This window comes from Marmota marmota, unplaced genomic scaffold, assembly GCF_001458135.2.
Source record: "Marmota marmota marmota unplaced genomic scaffold, marMar, whole genome shotgun sequence".
NCBI lineage: Eukaryota > Metazoa > Chordata > Mammalia > Rodentia > Sciuridae > Marmota > Marmota marmota.
The window spans coordinates 12,803,265-12,822,036 of NW_025999990.1; positions in this window are offsets into that span (position 1 = coordinate 12,803,265).

Sequence of the window (18,772 nt, forward strand, 5' to 3'; positions counted from 1 at the left end):
TCCTTGGCTCATGGTCCCTTCCTCCATTTTCAAATCCAGCCATGTCTGAATGAGTTCTCATACTGCCATCTTGCTGTTTCTCTTCTGCCTCCCTCTTTCAAGGACCCTTAATGATTACATTGGACAACCCACCTGGATAATTCAGGAAAATCTCCTATTTGAAGGTTAGTTGATTATCAACCTTAATCCCATCTGTCCCCTTAATTTTTCATTGCCATGTAACCAAACATAGTCATGGCTCCCTGGGATACCTGGACATCTGGGGAGACTGGGAGGGACTCATTCTATTTATCACAATTTCTTCTTTTTCTTAGAATAAGTAAACTCTCTAATATGCTTCCAGAAATTATTTTTCTTTTCCCCAGGCTCACATTAGATGTCGCTTACTTCTGCCTGAATCTTCTCCCCATAAGATATGGAGCTCACTCTTGCTCTTTGTGTCTGTTGAAGCGTCACCTTCTCAGTGCCACATTCCAGGGCTCCTGGACGTCTTTATCCTAAGCAGCCATTTCTGTGGCTCTTGTCATCTTCTACCTTACTACACACTTATTATACTTATTTGGAGTCTCCATCCACCAGAACTGTGTGTCTTGGGCACAGGGGACACTCAACAAATCAATAGTTGATGAGTGAATGAAAAGAGCTGTCATTAGGGTTAAATAAAATTAGCTGAAGTGATTTATGGGCAACACTGAGGACATTGCCTGGCGTACAGTAAGTGCCCACGTGATGGTTGCTCCTCTTTTAATTTCCAGAAGTCTCTGGCTTCTGTAATTCTTCACGCCAAATCCTTCAGTCCAAAATTGAAGACACCACAAATGTTGCTAACAAGCCCCAAGAAACTTAAATTCAAGTGTTTCTTTGGCTGGAAAATAAACTTTAATTCTTTGAAAGCCACAAAAATCTTTCAAACAAGGCATAATTAACATATTGGCTTTGCCTTTCTGAAACTATTTGGAATGGACAGACAACCCATGAATTTATGCACCGACAGTTCAGTTTGCCTTCCCTTTAGGGTAGTGGCTTTCTGCTCCTGAATGTGAGAAGCCCCATCAGGGTTCTTCAGATTCAAGGCTACCCCTGCAGCTGTCGCAAAGCATGGTGTGGCCTCGACGAATGGTGAATGTGGTCGGAAAGCTAGATGAAAAAAAGGTACAAGAAAGGCCAGAAGAATAGAGGAGCCCCCCGTGCCATGTGAGTAACGGGCTTTTCCAAATCAGCCTCTAAAGTACCACTTCCCTGAATCTGCTCAAGTTTTCATTTACCCTGCAAGTCAGAGAAGTTCAGGTTTCTACATTAGGTAAAGAAGATTTCCTGAAGCAGTCCGGCAGCTGCAGTACTCAGAAGAGAAAGAGGAAGACAATACATTTTCTTGCTTGGGCTCTGCGGTGGCAGGTGCACACCAAGGGGCACAGCCTCCAGAGGGAACTGGGGCTTGGCTGCAGAACTGTCAATTAATCATCCAGGAGAATGCCCCTGACAGCAGGCAGAAAACTCTCATTCACCGCCTCAGGACCAGGCTGCAGCCGCTAACGGCAGTGTTCCTACAAATGAGAATTCATCCGCTGCTTGGCACCAGGGCTCATTTGTTTGTTCCTGCGTGGCCTGGAACAAGCCCTCTGCCGCAGCCACGCGGGCCTTGCTGAGTCCCTGCACGCCCTCAGTGCGGGCCCATCTGCTTTGGGCTCTGCTGCACCCCGCTGGAAGGCGCCTCTCCCCTCTCCTCTTCCTCATGTAAATGCCACTCCTCCTTCACAGCCCCTGCCCCCCAGTTCCACTTCCTCCTGCCCCCGTTTGGTTAATTTCTTTCCCCTCTTTACCCCATTTCATGAGCCGAATGATCATGTTTTACATTTATAATGATCATGATAAAAACCTGGCTTTAAAAACGCCCCAGAGAGAGGTGTGTGTGAGTGTGTGTGTGTGTGTGTGTGTGTGTGTGTTGTGCTGGGGTCAAACCCAGGGCCTTGCACATGCCAGGCAGATACTCTACCACTGGGCCTCATCCCCAGCCTCTGGTTCTCTATCTTTATTTAAAATGGGAATTTGGTCTGACCTCAAGTTCCTCTGAGGGGCGGGCTTGCCTAGGAAAGTTTTCAAGGTTGGCTTTGAACATGGTCGTTGTATAGTAAATATCAGATGATCTGGAAACGCCTATCCTCAGGATGGTTCGGATGCTAAAGGAGACTCTGGCAATTAGAATTCACTTCTATGTGTGGGTCACCAGAACCACTGGAATATAAGCTCCGCAGAGCAGAGACCTGGTCAGAACAGCCTGAATGGAATGAGCTCTCCAGAAATAACTAGATGAATATTCTTCCTCCAGTTTTATTTATTTTTCCAACAGTTACATTTGTCTCCTAACTCTGTTATACTCTTCTTGAGGACAGGAGGATGGTTACAGTAGGATTTATACCCCTACCAAGGTCTCTGGCCTATTAATCCTTCATAAATATCTAGGTTCATTAAAACCACTGCTGTGGCTACTACCACAGCCTAATTCCTTGCACTCCCCCCCTCATTCCCCACTTGTAACATTTGATTTACACATTTATCAAGAAATTGATTGTCCTCGGATTTCCATTCTTTAGGATCCAGCCAGGAACAAACTATGCTTATAAGAAAAGAAAAAGTGGAAAGGCACATGTTTTTATGCTTACAAAATTTCGGTTCTAGTGTTTAATTATATTACATATAATTGTTTTTTGTTAAAGATTTTCACATTATGAAACCATCTTATTAAAAAAACAAAACAAAACAACAAAACACCTCTCCTTATATAGAATAAGATCAGGTATGCTGATGCGCTCTTTTTGGAGTCTCAATGGTACCCTAGGAAAATGAGCTGGACTTGTGTTCTCACACAGAGTAGATACCAAGAGCCCTGCTAAATGCACTTTCATCTTGGTTCTATGTATTTACCCTAATTGCTGGAAAAACAGTCACTTAAAGGCTTCTAATTGAATCTTTGCCTTGCCCTCTGACCTCCTCATAAGCTTCTGAAGCATGTAATTGACCTTATTTAAAACGATAAATCCCAGTCTTCAGTGAAGGATCCTATAAATCTGTTTTCTCGACCCTAGCTGTCCACTGGAGTCCTGTGGAGAACTTTAAAAGAACACCAGTGTTCTGACTCCAGCCCAGGCCAAGTGAATCAGAATCTTTGGCACGAATATTTTCATTTTCCTGATACTCCCTCAGTGCTTCTATGGTGTAGCCAGTGCTGAGAAGCACCACTGAAATCCTGGGGAAAAAGAAGTAATTACCAAGGTCTTCCTGTATTTCCTTGTAATCCACAAAATGCTGAATGGAAAAAACAAAACAACAACAACAACAAAAAATCTATAGGAAAGAACAGTGTTCAGGGTGATATAATTTGATACTTTGATATTTTAATAAAAATTGGCTACTGGCTAATTTGAATGAGTTTTATAAGTAAACATGTGAATTTAATTTCTCCTGAGTCAGAGAAAAGGAGTTTATTCATCCTGTCTGTGGGCCTTGTTTGTGGCATCAAAGAATGCTTTTGGAAGAACACTTTGCTCTTTGAAGGATCCCTGAAAGGACCTAAATAAGCCACAACCACCCTTAAATTTCCTTCGAGCAACTTTTTCCTTCTCTTTTCTTCTTTTTCAGAATTGTTTGATAGTTTTTAAACATTTATTCTTTTTTGTAAAAATTGAGATTATTTTCCCTCCATAAAAATTTCCAGACTTTTGTGTAGTTGTAATACATATATAGATTAACTTGGAGGAAATTAAAATATTTGTAATAATGTATAAGCCCAATAAAAATAAGTCATTGTATTCAGTAGCTATTTGGATTTATTTGTATTCTTTAGTGATCTCTTGGCTTACTATTTCTTTTTCTTTTTATGTGTTTGTCTTTCTTTCTGTTATAGAATATCATCCAGTAGTTCCTTCATTGAGGATAGGAAATACACATACTGTTTATATGTTCAAAAACGTCTTTATTTAACTCTCTCCTGTAAATTATTTTTTGGTTGAATTTTTCTAAATAGAAAAATTATTTTTCCTTTACACAAGTTAATAGTTCTGTTGTCTTGTGGCAGCTGGCTGCTGTGGATAATTTTTCTTTTGGCCTATTTGTATTTCCTTGGTAAGTAAGTTGTATTTCCTGTTTGGTAGCTTTAAGAATTCGTATTGATGATCTCACGTTTCAGAAACTGTAACTGGTCTCATGTCACATGTGATTATTTTGGGAGGGAGGTCACATATTTCTTTCAGTATACCAGAAGACTTAAGAAATTGTCATATTCGAAGGCATTCACAATCATTATCTCTTCGAATACTGCTCGTCTCCCTTTCCTTCCATCCTGTACTTCTATAACTGTTTAGATATATGATATAATTTTTTAGCCAACCTCTGATGTATGTCTGTAAATAATCTCTTTAGTATTTTTAAAAATTACTTTATTTCTCTGGGCTACTCCTTTTTCTTATTTTCCCATTCTTTTTGTGGTTCAGTCTTGCTTTTATTCCATCTATTGGGCTTTGTGTTTTAATGACTATATTTTTCATGTCCAAGATTTCTTATTGGTTTATTTATTAAAAATCTCCACCTGTTTTTCACTAATGCCAATGGGTTTTATTTCATAATTTCTTCTTTCTCTGTGGCTGTTATTCTTTCCATGACTTCATCAAGTGTTGTAAATGCATTACTATAAAGTTCCTTTCATATGACTGCACTATTATTTGTGTTTCTTTGTGCATGACTTCTGTTGTTCTTTGGCTATCTTTCATTATATTATTTTTTTTTGTATGTTCTTAATTATAGTGCGCAAGACCATCTTAGAAAGAAACTACTACCACCCCCACCCCCCTTTTTCTCCTCTTCCTCCTCCTGTTTTTCTTGCTCTTTGTCTTCTTTCCTTTTTTTCCTTATTCACTGTACCTTCTTCACCACACGGAGCTATTTTATAGCGACATTCCTGCAAAACCACCATTACCTGAGACTGGAAGTGTGATTTACGTTGAGATTCTCATCCTCATATCAAAGATGGTTTCCCAGACAGTGGGTGCCAGGGGTGGTGACGCACACCTGTAATCCCAGCGGCTCAGGAGGCTGAGGCAAGAGGATCGAGAGTTCAAAGCCAGCCTCAGCAATAGCAAGGCACTAAGCAACTCAGTGAGACCCTGTCTCTAAATAACATACAAAATAGGGCTGGGGATGTGGCTGAGTGGTAAAGTACCCCTGAGCTCAATCCCCAGTACCAAAAAACAAAACAAGAGAGACAGTGGGCAGCATGGCCCAGGTCCTACTTTCTTGGCTATCTATCTGCTCTTCTTGCTAGCTCAGATAGCAGTAAAATAGGGGTCCCTGGTGTTACTTGTAAAAGTGTGGACATTGCAGGATGAACTTTTCTACAGCCTGGGGTTTCATGCCACTCACCTGACTCTGACACCTTTCCTTTTCTTTCTTCTTCTTCTTCTTTTCTTTTCTTTTCTTTTCTTTCTTTCTTTCTTTCTTTCTTTCTTTCTTTCTTCCTTCCTTCCTTCCTTCCTTCCTTCCTTCCTTCCTTCCTTCCTTCCTTCCTTCCTTCCTTCCTTTCTTTCTTTCTTTCTTTCTTTCTTTTTCTTTTTTTTTTGCAAGCAGCTTCATTCCCCTTTCATCCCACCAGGACACCCCTACCTGTCTCTAGTCCTAGAACCAGTAGGCTTTCTGCTGCTTCCCTACTTATTACACTGCTTGGTTGTGATGATTCCATTTTTTAAATATGAAGTATTTGCCTTGTTTTTGAGGATTTCTATTCTTTTTATTATTATTTTACCCAACCCTCTATTTGGACCCTCTATTTCTATTTTTTTATTATTATTTTACCCAACCCTCTAATTTTGTTTATTAGTGCATTATAGTTATACATAAATAGTGGGGTTCTTTCGACACATTCATAACTGCACATGCCATAGTTGTCTTCATTTCAATCCGTATATGTCCTCTTTTCTCTCCTCATCTTTCCCCCTGATTCACTTCCTCCACTCTATGGGTCTTCCTTCTATTTCTTTCTTTTTTAATGTGCATTATAGTTATATGAAAATTGGAGCAATTATAATATATTCATACATGAACATAACATAATGTGATCAACTTCATTTCCCAATTCTGCCCCTTCTCTCTGCCACTGGTCCCCTGCTCCTGATCTAGTGAAAAAGGTAGTAACATTAATATCTTGGAGTCACTTACTTTTATCAACTGTTAATAAGCTGCCAGATTTGTTTTTCTCCCTTTTCTTTCTTTCTGGTCCATTCAAGAGTTACTTGTTGACCCAAGTATTATGGACCTTTGCCCTTAAATATTTCAGTCATCTACCTCCCAGGTATAAGTATGTTTCTCTGCATGAATTCTATCATGGGCTATGCATTTTCTTCCCTTTTTATGTCTCTTTATTCTCTTTTCCAGGACAGTGTGTGTGTGTGTGTGTGTGTGTGTGTGTGTATGTGTGTGATGAAGACAGGCAACCAGTGGACCTTTTATGGCACTGACATTATTTGATAAGTCTAGGACAATTGATTTGCAAAATGTCCTCAATTTGAATTATCTGGTTGTTTTATTCTGATTTGATTCAGGGTAAGCATTTTATGTCAGAGTACAATGCAGGTGATACGGTATTCTTTATTGTATGACATTGGGGGCAAGTGATATCAGTTTGTTTGTTATGATTTTTAAATAAATATTTTACTACTTTATTTCTCTATGATTGGTATTGAATAGGGATTTCTGCATGAACTCACAGCCCTGTGAGAAACTCAACCTTGGATAGGCTATTTCTATTGCAGTAGGATTGCATTTGTCAGGTTGCATTTTTACAAAAGAACAATGCAGTCATTTTGAAAATCTAATGTCATTGTCCTCTTGTATTCAGTGACAGTGATGAGAAATTCATTGTTGATTTTGTTTGTTTTTTTCTTATGGAAATTTTTTTTAATTCATTATGGATCACTGTGTATCTTTGTATGTAGTATGCTAAAATGTGCTTGTCATTTGTCTATGTGTGCATGATAATGTTTTATTCTGGTCAATACTCAATGGGCTTCTTCTTTTTTCAACTTTCTTTTTAAAAAAATATTTTTTTAGTTATCAGTGGATGCAATATCTTTATTTTATTTTTATGTGGTGCTGAGGATCGAACCCAGTGCCTCATGCGTGGTAGGCGAGTGCTCTACCCCTGAGCCACATCCCCAGTCCTCAACACTCTATTTCTTTATCACATTGTTATATATTTTTAAAAAAAATCTTTGGCTCTGCCCTCATGTTATTAATCAAGACATTCCCTCCTTGATCTTGCAACTTGGTCGTTCTCCATCATCCCCCACTCCAGCCAAGTTCTCACTGTCCTCCTTACTTACCTTAGTCCATTTTGATCTCTTGCTAACATTTTTTTTCCTCTTGCTCTGAAATTGTCATATCTCATTGTCAATTTTTAACTTTCATTAAATTCATTTACCAGCCTACTTACTTCTTCACACAAACACCTGAATATTGTTGGAGAAAAAGAAAGCACACTTGTGCTGATGATTCCTATTTAAAACTCTATTCCAGACCTCTAGTGACATTCATCCAGTATTCCCATGACACTTCCCCAGTGTGTTTGCTGTATCAGTCTCCAAAACAGCTGCTTTATGCTTTCCCCTCTCTGCAGACTACCTCACTCCAGATTCCCCTCTCCAACAGCTTGTGACTTAAGCTACTTTATTCAGAAACCTGAAACAGGCAGCAGGCATACCAACCTGTCGGCATCCATACCCATGCACATCCCTTTAGCTTGCTTTCCTGCTTCATTAGACAGATGAATATAAGTCCAAGCTGCAATATGCCTGCTGCATGTCTCTGCCTGTCTTCTCAACACATCTCTTGGTCATTGTCTTAGCTAACTTTCTCCTCTTTCTCTCCCATTAACCCCTTCCTCTCTGCTCTCCACTGCTGTTATTGGTGTCCCCAGTAACCTTCATATTGTAGAATCCATTGTCACTCCTTTGTCTTTGTCTTAGTTGATGTCTCAGCCCTGTTGGCACGGTGACCACTTCTTTCTTGAAATATTTTTGAAAATCAGACATTGTGCTGATTTTTCTACTGACTCTCTGGCTGCTTCTTCTCGGCCAGCTTTCTCTTCTTTAGCAGGACACAGAATGTTGGAGTGTCCTAGATCAGTCCTGGGTTCATCTCTCTTCTCAACACTCTCTCCTTCTAAGTAATCTCTTCCAGTCCCCAAGGCTTTAAATATCATTTATTTTGTATAAATCATGCACGTATACACACACACACACACATGCATGTATGTGCTTTACATACCAGTTTACATCAATCATCCCATACACACTTAGATCCATTTCTGACCTCTTTTCTGATTTCCAGAGTTGAATAACCAAATGACTATTAAATAACTTTCTAACCATCAGAACTGCAAGAAATAAATGTCTGTTCTTGATAAATGACTCAGTCTAGGTATTTGTTACAGCAGTAAGGATAGACTAAAACACGTATTAACTGAAATTAATTTTCCCCTAATGACTAAATTTAGGGTAAATATAGCAGGTTACATTTTTTGAGTACCTACTGCATAAAAGACAAGTAGAAATTACTTTTTAAATATATTATCTACTTTATTCATTACAACAATGAGATGGATAATGTCTGTTCAAAGATAATATTATTGTACCCATTTTTCAGATGGTGAAATTAAGGCTCAGGAATATTAAAAATCTTCTGTAGGCTAACATAACTGAGAATGTATCATAGCCACCATAACTCTTCACCTTATGCAGTAAAAGCAAATCAGAGAATTCTGCATTTCTTCAACATTCACAGGCTTAGATAGACCCACATATCTCAGCTATGTCTCACCCCACCCTCTTCATAATTAGGTGCAACTATGAAGGACTGATTTCTGGGTCTGTAACTGAGAAGTTGAGAAAGGCCCAACAGCTGTGAAGATAATGCACCAAGTGAATAACCTACATCAAGTGACTGTAATGTTAATATTATTGGTTCCAGTTATCTCTCCTACTATGCCAAAGCTATTTTTATACTATATGAAAAGAAAAATCCAATTAAGACATGCACTTACCATCTGTATATTAGGATTTTCCTTCTATTCAAAAATGCCTTAGAAAAATACAGCCAGCACTTTCTTCTTTCCTTGCTCTGCCTCCCCAAAATTGCCCCTTCCTGCAGGAAAGAATCTCCAGCATTTGTCCCTGTGTAACCCTGGGAACCAGGATGCTTGAGTTGTCTAGCAAGAAATCCAGTTGAATTTATAGGCTACAAAGGGATGAATCTGTGCAAGCTGCGGCTAAGCATTCAAGTTTTCCAATTCTTTATCTGCTTTGGTTTTTTACCTCTCACCCATGGAGCTCAGATACTTTAAAAATAGCCTGTAACTACCTTCCAATTCTGGTTGATGGGTGACATCCTTGACTAAATATCACACCCAAAAAGCTAGTGAGAAAGCGGCCTCCCCCTCCTCCAATGCTGCCCACATTGCTTAAAATGCTCAGGGCAAAGGACAAGGAAACCTTATGAGCAGGGGCTGTCACTTCATCTTCTCTGAGCTCTGGTCCCCAGAACCTAGAGGTGCCTGAAGAGGACACTGGGGGCAGTGGGAGCTTACATGAACTCTGTTCCCATGGATTTGGAGTCCTGGCATTTTGAATTACACTGTTTTACAATAATCTCTTTTGCTTAATAATATGTCAAGGTCATGTTTTTGTGTTCCTGGGGGCATGCAGACATGGAAGCTTTTCATGGGACTCAGAGTTCTAAGTATGACATTTCATCAGCACAGTCAGCAAAGCAAGAGCTGATCGCACACTGGAGGGTACTCAACTTTGCATCCTAACAGGAGAGGCAAGATTTCCCAGGACTTGGTAGGGCAAAGATTAATAGAATGAATCACCTCATTTCCCCTAAAGGTTTGACCCTGCGCGTGACTTGTGCCTGCGAAGCTGATATAATGATGAACAATCCCTTTTATTAACGTAGCTAAAAATGGAGCCAGTGTTAAGACCTTACATAACCTGAAATGACACATGGAAACGGAGGGTCACTTCTCTATCAAGCTCTTGGGGCCTAAGTTAAGTTGGCATCCAATAAAAAGAGTTGTTAACTTGCACTCTGCCTTTCTCTAAGATCTTCCAGCTGATAGCAAAAGAAAAACACCAATGTGCAAGCTGAAGCCAGGTTGTGCTGGCTAAATATTTTTAACATGGATGCTAAGTGTTATCATTACCATCATTAGAACTAATATAGCAATTAATTCATGAGATGTTTGGCACATGGAAGACCTACATTTCATATATTAAATCATGATGCATACAGAAAAAAAATTTTAAATATTATATTATGGGATGTTACCGTTTTAGGTTCTCCTAGAACAGAAAGTTCCAAAACACAAAGAAAAAAAAAACTGTGTAACATAAAAAATATAATAAGCTTGCATGTAAGATATGTCTGGAGAGGAAATATATACATGTATGTACACATATATATGAATACCATTTCAGTTCTACCTTTGCTCATTTTGAAGCTAAGCTGTCTTTTTTGGTTTTGAAATTTCTGATGTGTTGTTTCACTTGTCTGTATTCCCATGACATTTTCGAAAAGATATTTTTAAAGTCTAAGTCTCGTCAAACAGTTTATTTTGAATTACTTGGAACTTGGTTACGATATAGTTACTTGATTGAATCTGACTGATGATTTTCAACATAACTACTTGCTAAATTAAAACTGTAAATTTCACACATAAATTTGTATGTCGAGGCCAAAGGTTGTATGTCCCATCTATAGCCATGTTTTACTTGTTCTGCACAGTGTTTGCATTATTCTGTAAAGCTAATAAATCATTAACTTTTAAGAGATTTTAATTTTGACAATTCTTATTTCTTGACTTCTTCAAAATAAATGGAACATCTGGCAGCCCTGGGCTTACGTTTCTGCAGGGGTTGAATATCAAATGCCTACTTTAGATAGAACAAAATCTTCAATTCATCCTTGTCACTGATTGGCCTGTTCACTAACATGTGACCTCTGCCTGGGTCCTGTGAGCAGTTCAGTTTGCAGTTGCTCGTATAGATATAATTCATAGCTTGTCTTCTCAGAGTCAGAGGTTCTGCAGTGAGAGGCTCTGTCACACCTGAAGTCATGTATGCATGTGCTTTTTGTAGACAATCAGCCCCTCTCAGAGTTATTGGGCTTTCTCCTCCGTCTCTCTCTTTCTCTCATCATTGAGCCTAGATCTATACCTGATCTGGTCCTTCATAGTGTACATTACACAAGTTGACAAAAACGTAAAAGTCTTGGGATGAAAACTTGTATTCACTCCACAATTATTTACTGCTTTGTACCCAGGTACTGATCAAGGTGCTGGAGTTACACCAGTGCACCAAACAAACCCAGAACTTATCCTCATGGGGCTCCCCTTCTAGAATGTCCCATGCTTTACAATGGTGAGTTTGCTTTTTGCCTTCCCGGATTCCCTCAAGGCAGTCTCTAGGTCCTGTGTTCTTTTGGATCTGGACAGTCTCAACAAATCACTGAAGGTTAGAATTGGACCTGCAGGCTGGGAAGAAGATTTCATCTTCTTTCCCAGTTCTAAATAATCAACAGGAGCTTCTGGGGACTGGGATTTTAGATAATTCCCAGCCCATATCTGGTCTCACTGGTAGAGAATGCCATGAATTTGCTAGTTATGTGAATTAAAGAAGTATTTACTAAAGAAGCTAATCTCAGATGAATGGTCTCAACAGAATTCTTCTCTGGTGTGATGATTCCTTGTTTGATTTTTGCCAAATTTCCATGCCTAGGAAAGAAGTACATTGAGCTAATTAAACTGACCAATGATATGAAGTATCGCTAACTTGTATCTAGGATGTATATCTATGTAACTTGAATACATGATTTTACCCCCATTTATGTATCCTGATTGGATATATGTATTAGATTCTTTGGAAACATCTCTCTTGCTTTGACTTATTCATTTATTCACCCAGCAGGTATTGGCCACAAATATTTACTAATGTGAACTGCTTATAAGACTCTATAATAGGTTTGGGGTGCAGTAGGGGATATTAAGATGTGTCTGCTATGCATGATATAATAGGAACCTGTATATGTAAATATTTAAATATGAGAGAAAATGCTAAATGCAATTAAATAGGGAGTGTTCTAGGGAGAGATCACACTTGTTCAAGATGAGATTCCCAAGGCCTTGCTACAAGGGGCATCTGATAGAGGCTTTAAATGATGAAGAGGATTTGGACATCTGGAGATGAGCCCTGGGGCAATGGAGCCAGGCACATGTGAGGCACGTGCTGGAGACGTCAGGTCCTTACCCTGATTTGTTTCCTGTCGTTGTTATGTGATCTCATCACCTTCAGTAGAAAGATGTTTTAAAAAGCAGAAGTGAAATAAGGAAAATTAAAACTTAAAATGCAAGCATATTAATATTTATCAAGCAAAGAACAGTATGTCTGAAGCTTTCCAGAATGAATGATCTGACAGTCCACATTGGAACATCTCATCATTGCGCTGCACCCAAAGTGCAGGATGACTAATCATTCCTATCTTGGGGGTGGAGGGCAAATGATTCTCTCTATGGTATCTGATCTCTTGAACAGGTGTCTAAATTTCTCAGTAGGTTGGATGTGGAAGGTTTTCTTTGAAAGAGATAGCCAACACACCAAAACTCAAAAATTACCTCAATGAAACACAGTGTGGTAATTTGCAAAACAATATTGTGTTTATTTAAGGTATTAGCACTAATCTGTGGTTTGTCCTGTTTCCTATGACAGTATTTTATGTGCAAGACCTGTTTTTGCTGTTAGGTTAAAGCATCTTTGAGCATACATCCCTGTCACTTAGCATCTCAAGCATTAGGTTGAGCAGAATTGGTGCTCATCCATATCCATTTATTGATGACTTTTAAAAAAGAGCTATGCATATGCTTCATATTTTGAGATGTGCTGTATTTGTTTGCTTTTGATTCATCCCAGTATGGTGGCTGCCCTACAGGAATGAGAATCCAGTGAATGTTTGTGAATTGACTCAAGGTTAAAATAGGATTTAGCCTAAGCCTAGGCTACTCTAGGTCAAAACCAAGAATCTCTTCCTGATATTTGTGAACTCCTTCCAGAAAAACAAGACTACTACCCAAAGGGCTATCCAACTTTATCAAACTCAAGTTCAAGTTAGCAAATATTGTGCAAAACCCAATTGAGCAACTTGAGGTGAGGAAGTCAGGAAAGTAAGTCCTGAGCCTTTTGAAACCACTCATAAAGCTGATTGCAATGTTTTTAGTACTCAGCGTATGGCTTGTTCTAGAAGAAGTGATGTTATCCAGCCTGGCTGTGGGGAGATGAATGGATCCCGAGTGCAGGTGTGTTCTTGTCTTCTGTGCATACAACTCACCATATGTCCAGCCTTAAAATCTTAAAGGAGAGTCGGGCTTGTCAGGGCCTAGGATGATGTGTGCTCAGGGTAACCAGGACATCCATCCAGTGATTCTCCAGGGAAACCTTGGCTGACTCCCCATGCTTCCCAGAGGCCATCTGCTCCCTTTCTCAGAGAACCTGCTGCCAGCAGCCTGTCCTGGGAGCCTTGGCAGCCAGTGATCTTCTGTTCAGTCTATATTATCGTGCATCAAGGATGGTATAGACCCTTCCTCCTCTTGATATTAGGAAAATTTTATCAACGTATTGTAAAAGGAAGTTTGTTTACGTCTTTTCCCCCCAAGGGAAAAATTCCACTCAAAACACTTCTCCCCAAAGAAATAGGCATTGGTTGGGTACTATACACTCAGTAGAACTGGCAAGCACAGAGGGTCTTAAGACCGCATGTGTACTCAGAGCCTGCCAGTTCTGTGACTCATGACATGGCAGAGGCAGAGTTGGCAGTGAAGGCCTGTCCCAACCAAATGTCTCCTGCCTGCACAGTCTAATTCTCTACCCACTTCTACAAGAGAGCGGTCTCAGCGACCACACAGCCACTTTTCTATTTAGTTATATTTGTCCATTTGTGAGTGTTTATGTTTGCCAATGTATAAGATGCATTTGAAAAGGCACAAAGTATAAATTTAACCATGATACTATCACATTTTTATGAAAGAACCTTGCTCTAACCTGCTATTTTAGCACTTTCACACTTGCAAAATTTTTTATTTGGCCTTCTCTTTCTCTTTGACTCTGTTTTGGAAAATGAGCAAAACTAAACTTTGATCTGAATTCTAGAATTATACTCTTGAATCCAATCACTTTTGGACACAAATGCTCTAATCATGGTAGAGTGACCCCAAAGTGTCCCTTTCCCATTCCTTTTTTGTGATGCTGGGAATGGAACCCAGGGTCTTGAGCATGCCAGGCAGGTGCTCTGCCATTGAGCTACATCCCCACCCACTCCCTGGCCCATTCCTGACCTCATGCCTTTGCACAAGCTGTTCTGCTTACCCAGAGTTCCCTTCCTCCTCTCTGCTTGTCTATCTTCTACCCACACTTGGAGGCCCACCCGAAATATGTGGTCCCACAAAGTGCAACACTTAAAACTGGGCCAGACAGCCATGTAATGGTTATCCTAACCGTGGGGATGAATATGAGGTCCAAGCCCAGGTTGCCCAGCCAATCATAGGACAGTTGTGGAGTTCAGTATTTACATATGTGGACCAAGAATAATGTATGGATGCCAATCACAGCAAAACGAGCAGGGTTTGACATAGGATCTTAGAGCAAGAAAGCACTTCAGAAATCACCAAACTGCTTCCATTTTTAACAGAAGATCCTGAAACCAAAGTAGTTAGATGGCATTCCTGAGGTCACCTGATATTAATAGGCAGAGCCAGGGCCAGAGCTCAGGTATAGAGACTGCTATAAATTTCCAACTGTGTCTCATTCAGTTACACATGAATTATGGCCTCACAGAGTTTCTGACTCATGGGGCTTCAGGAATCAGCACCTTGAACAAAGGTCCTAAGTGCATCTGTTGCACTATAAATTTAGAAATTAGCCAGTCACAAATGAGTTTCTGGTAAACTCTCATAGTTGTTTCACATGGGCTGAACTATTTAATTTGATCCTTATTTATCATCTTTGCCCTTTTGTGTGGTCTGTGTGCCTACAGAGCGCTCTCTCTCTCTCGACTAATTTCTTTAGCACACCATTTTAGGTATTCAAATGGGCCTAATCCTTTCCCATGTAGTCACTCTGAGAGGCTCCATAATGATCCTAGCAGCCCTTACAGAACATATCTAAAAGGAGTACTTTGGGGGACTGTGACACTTCTACTTTTTCGTCTCCTCTTTTCTCTTCCTTTCTTTCTTCAGTCCCTGTCCCCTCTCCATTTCTTCCTCTTCTTCTTCTGATTCCTTATGAATCGATTCTGTTATTTTTAGAAACTGATGCAAGTTCTTCAGCGACTACTTTAGGAAACAAGTTGGATGATGCTGCCGGACTACATTGGGTAAAATTATAGTGTGATCATAAAGTAATGAGCTCAATTTTCTACACATTAATTAGTAAATATTTATCAAGAGGCTGCTATATATACTCCTGCAATCCAGGGGTGAGCAAACTCAAAGAGCTAAGGACCTTGGAATATAGAAATGTAGAAAAGTAATCCAAAGCTTAAGGTAAGCCTATGATTACTATACTCAGGTTTGGGAGGATCTGGGAAGCAACTTTTGAATCCAGAGCCGACAGCAATTTCTGAGGAGGAACCTCAGATGCATTTGAATAATAAAAGTATATTGTCATAGGGCAACATTTCTCAGGGTAACTATTCAAAGTAGAATTTGGAAAGTTAAAATCTTGGTTAATCAAAACATAATTCTCTTTTTTTCTGTACCCACATTTTGAGTATATAAAATTAGATGCTGCATCACTGGAACATGTGCTGCCATGGATAGCTTGAATGTGCACTGACTGCAGCTTATGCAAAACCCAACTTACTATCATTCTCAATGAGACCATTTCTCCTTCAGCACTCTCTGCTCAACAGATAAAAGAACCCCAAAGCAGTCCTCGATGCCTCTTCCAATCTCTACTCTACTCTTGAACTGGGAACGTAGCTCAGGTATTGAGAGCTTGCCCAGCATATGTGAAGCTCTGGGTTTGTTCCCAACAACACACACACACACACACACACACACACACATCATTTCATATTCTTATTTGACCAATCACAGAGCTGTCAGTTTTATCTCCTAAGTATTGTTCAAAAGCATTTGTTTTTCTCTATCTTAGTGACCTCCCTCCTGCTTTAAGCCACTGTTGTCTCTTCCCTGAATTCTCACAATCACTTCCAAAATTCCCTCCCTGCTTCCAATCTGGGCTCCTCCCACCCCATCAATCTTTTCACCATATCATAGCCTGACAGATTTTATCAATGTCAATCACATCCTATCACTTTCACAATTAACTAATATTCTTTGGATAAAGATAGGTATCCTCGATAAGGCCTGATGGCTTTGGGAGACTGGGTCTCCTCTTACCCTCTGTCCCCTGTTCTTTTCATCCCTGCTACATTGGCCTTTCCTCTCCTGGAACAGGCATGCTCTATTCCACCTGGGAGACTTCGTTTTCTTCCTCACTTCTTTCTTCCTGTTACATGCCCACTTGCCCTCCACCTTTCAACACTGAGGTCCTTACACAAAACTAGACTCCTCTCTGGGATTGTTCTGGTCTGTTAGTTACTGTTTGTAATGGGGTTAAAGTTTCTCTTTCTTACTAGAATATCTGGCCCATATTTGCACCAGTGTGCCATTATTTCCTGGAGGCTTGCCCTGTGCTTTCACCTAATAAGTGCTCAGTAAACCTACACCACCACAGTGACTGAACCGAATGTCTCCAAAGCATGAAAAGAAATGCATCTCTGGAAGCATCAAATAGTCAGTTCTGCTTCAATAGGAACCAAATAAGCTCAGATAAATAAGGGCTAAGTGTCATTCTCTATTAAATACACAAGCTTCTAGAGAAATATTCTCAAGGGTATGTACACATACACACACACATTTATAAAAACTACTGAAAAGGCAAGAAATAAAATATGTGAAAATGGAGGCAAGAGTCCACCCCCTAATTTTATAGATAGATACAGACATGTAGATATAGTTACAAACCCATAGAAAAATTATAAATATCACTTAATGAACTCACATATAGCCATCACTTACACCCCACAATTGTTAATATTTTACTCTATTTGCTTTACATCTTTTTATGTGTGTGTGTTGTATGATTTAAAGGTCAGTTATATTCATCATGAAGTGATACTTCAGCAAAGATTTTCTAATTATGAAACATTTTCCTACACATCCACAAGATTGTTATGACTGAAGAAAATAAACAATGATTACTAAATATAATCTAATAGCTGATGTGAATTTAAATTTCCCAAGTTGTTTCCAACACATCAGCTATAGCTATTTGTATCAAACCAGGATTCAAGGTTCAAATGTTGCTTGTGGTTCTTGTGTTTCTTTAGTATTTTTAAATTTATAAACAGTTCTTTGCTCTTTGAAATTCAATACATTGGCTCTTTGAGGGAACCATTATCTTAGACTGTCCCCATTCGGGACCATCCTAAATCTTTGCTGTTGGACTTAAGGACAATGGTTCTTCTATTTCCTGCAAGATGCAAGTTAGGTCTGAAGGCTGGATTAGAACTAGACTACACAGTGTTATCAAGACTTTTTTGTATTGTAACTCAGAAGGTCATCCAGAGGGTTTCACTTCGAGACAGCCAGATACCTCCTGTTTTTCATCGCAATTATCAAGTTATCTGTGGGATGACACCTATCACCTTGGGGACAGTCTTTCCTCCCCACATGTTTTATGCAATGGTTTTGATCCCAGTTGATGATCCTTGTTTGAATCAATGCTTTCATGGGATGGAGGGGTACAGATTGCAAAACGGTGATTTAAAAAATTGACTAGCTGGCGTTCATTTGTAAAGAGGAGCTTTCACACATCAACTGTGGATAAATTAAAGTACCTCTTTTAAGGATTTAAAATGGTTAATTCTTTTTGAGAAATATTCTAAGTGGATGAATCAGTACACTTAGCACATAGCGATTTGAGCAGTTGTTTTAAGGAGTTAGTTCACTGATGATCTGCAGTAGTGCATATGCCCAAGCCAATTATAATGCTTTGGCCAATGATCCGTAAATTTCAAATTCTAATTAAGTCTTGACACCTTAGGTTAGAATGATGCAAAAGGTCATTAAAGATTACTGAGTCTATAATACCTGTTTTAAAAATACTCTAATTATGTGTTTAGTCAATTACTATTGTAGATAACCAAGCAAATTCTGTGCATTTTAAGAAGTCTCTCAACTCAATATTTACATAAACAGCCTGAAATGGGCAGAATATCAAGTAATTAATACACATTTTTAAATGCCCCAAATACCCATGTTCAGGAAGTTAATTATGTATTTATGGGATATGGATGGGTGGGCAACTGATACACATTTTTAAAAGTTCATTGTTTCATATCTTCGCAGAGACTGAGCATGATTTGTAACAAACCACAATGGCAGAGCCATGTCACGTCCCCTTTTCAGACAGTGTGAGTGGTCTCTTTTCATCCTGACTGGCAGCTGATGAATTTCTCATTTGGGCTTGCCCTCCTTCCAAGAGCTGGGGAAAATAAATCCATAACAACCAACTGCATGCTAAGGAAGTGTTATGTTTTCAACTTCCTGAATCCAACCAAGAAACAATAGCAACCCAGAATCAGGGTTGGCAGTCACTCTTCTCATTCGGGATGT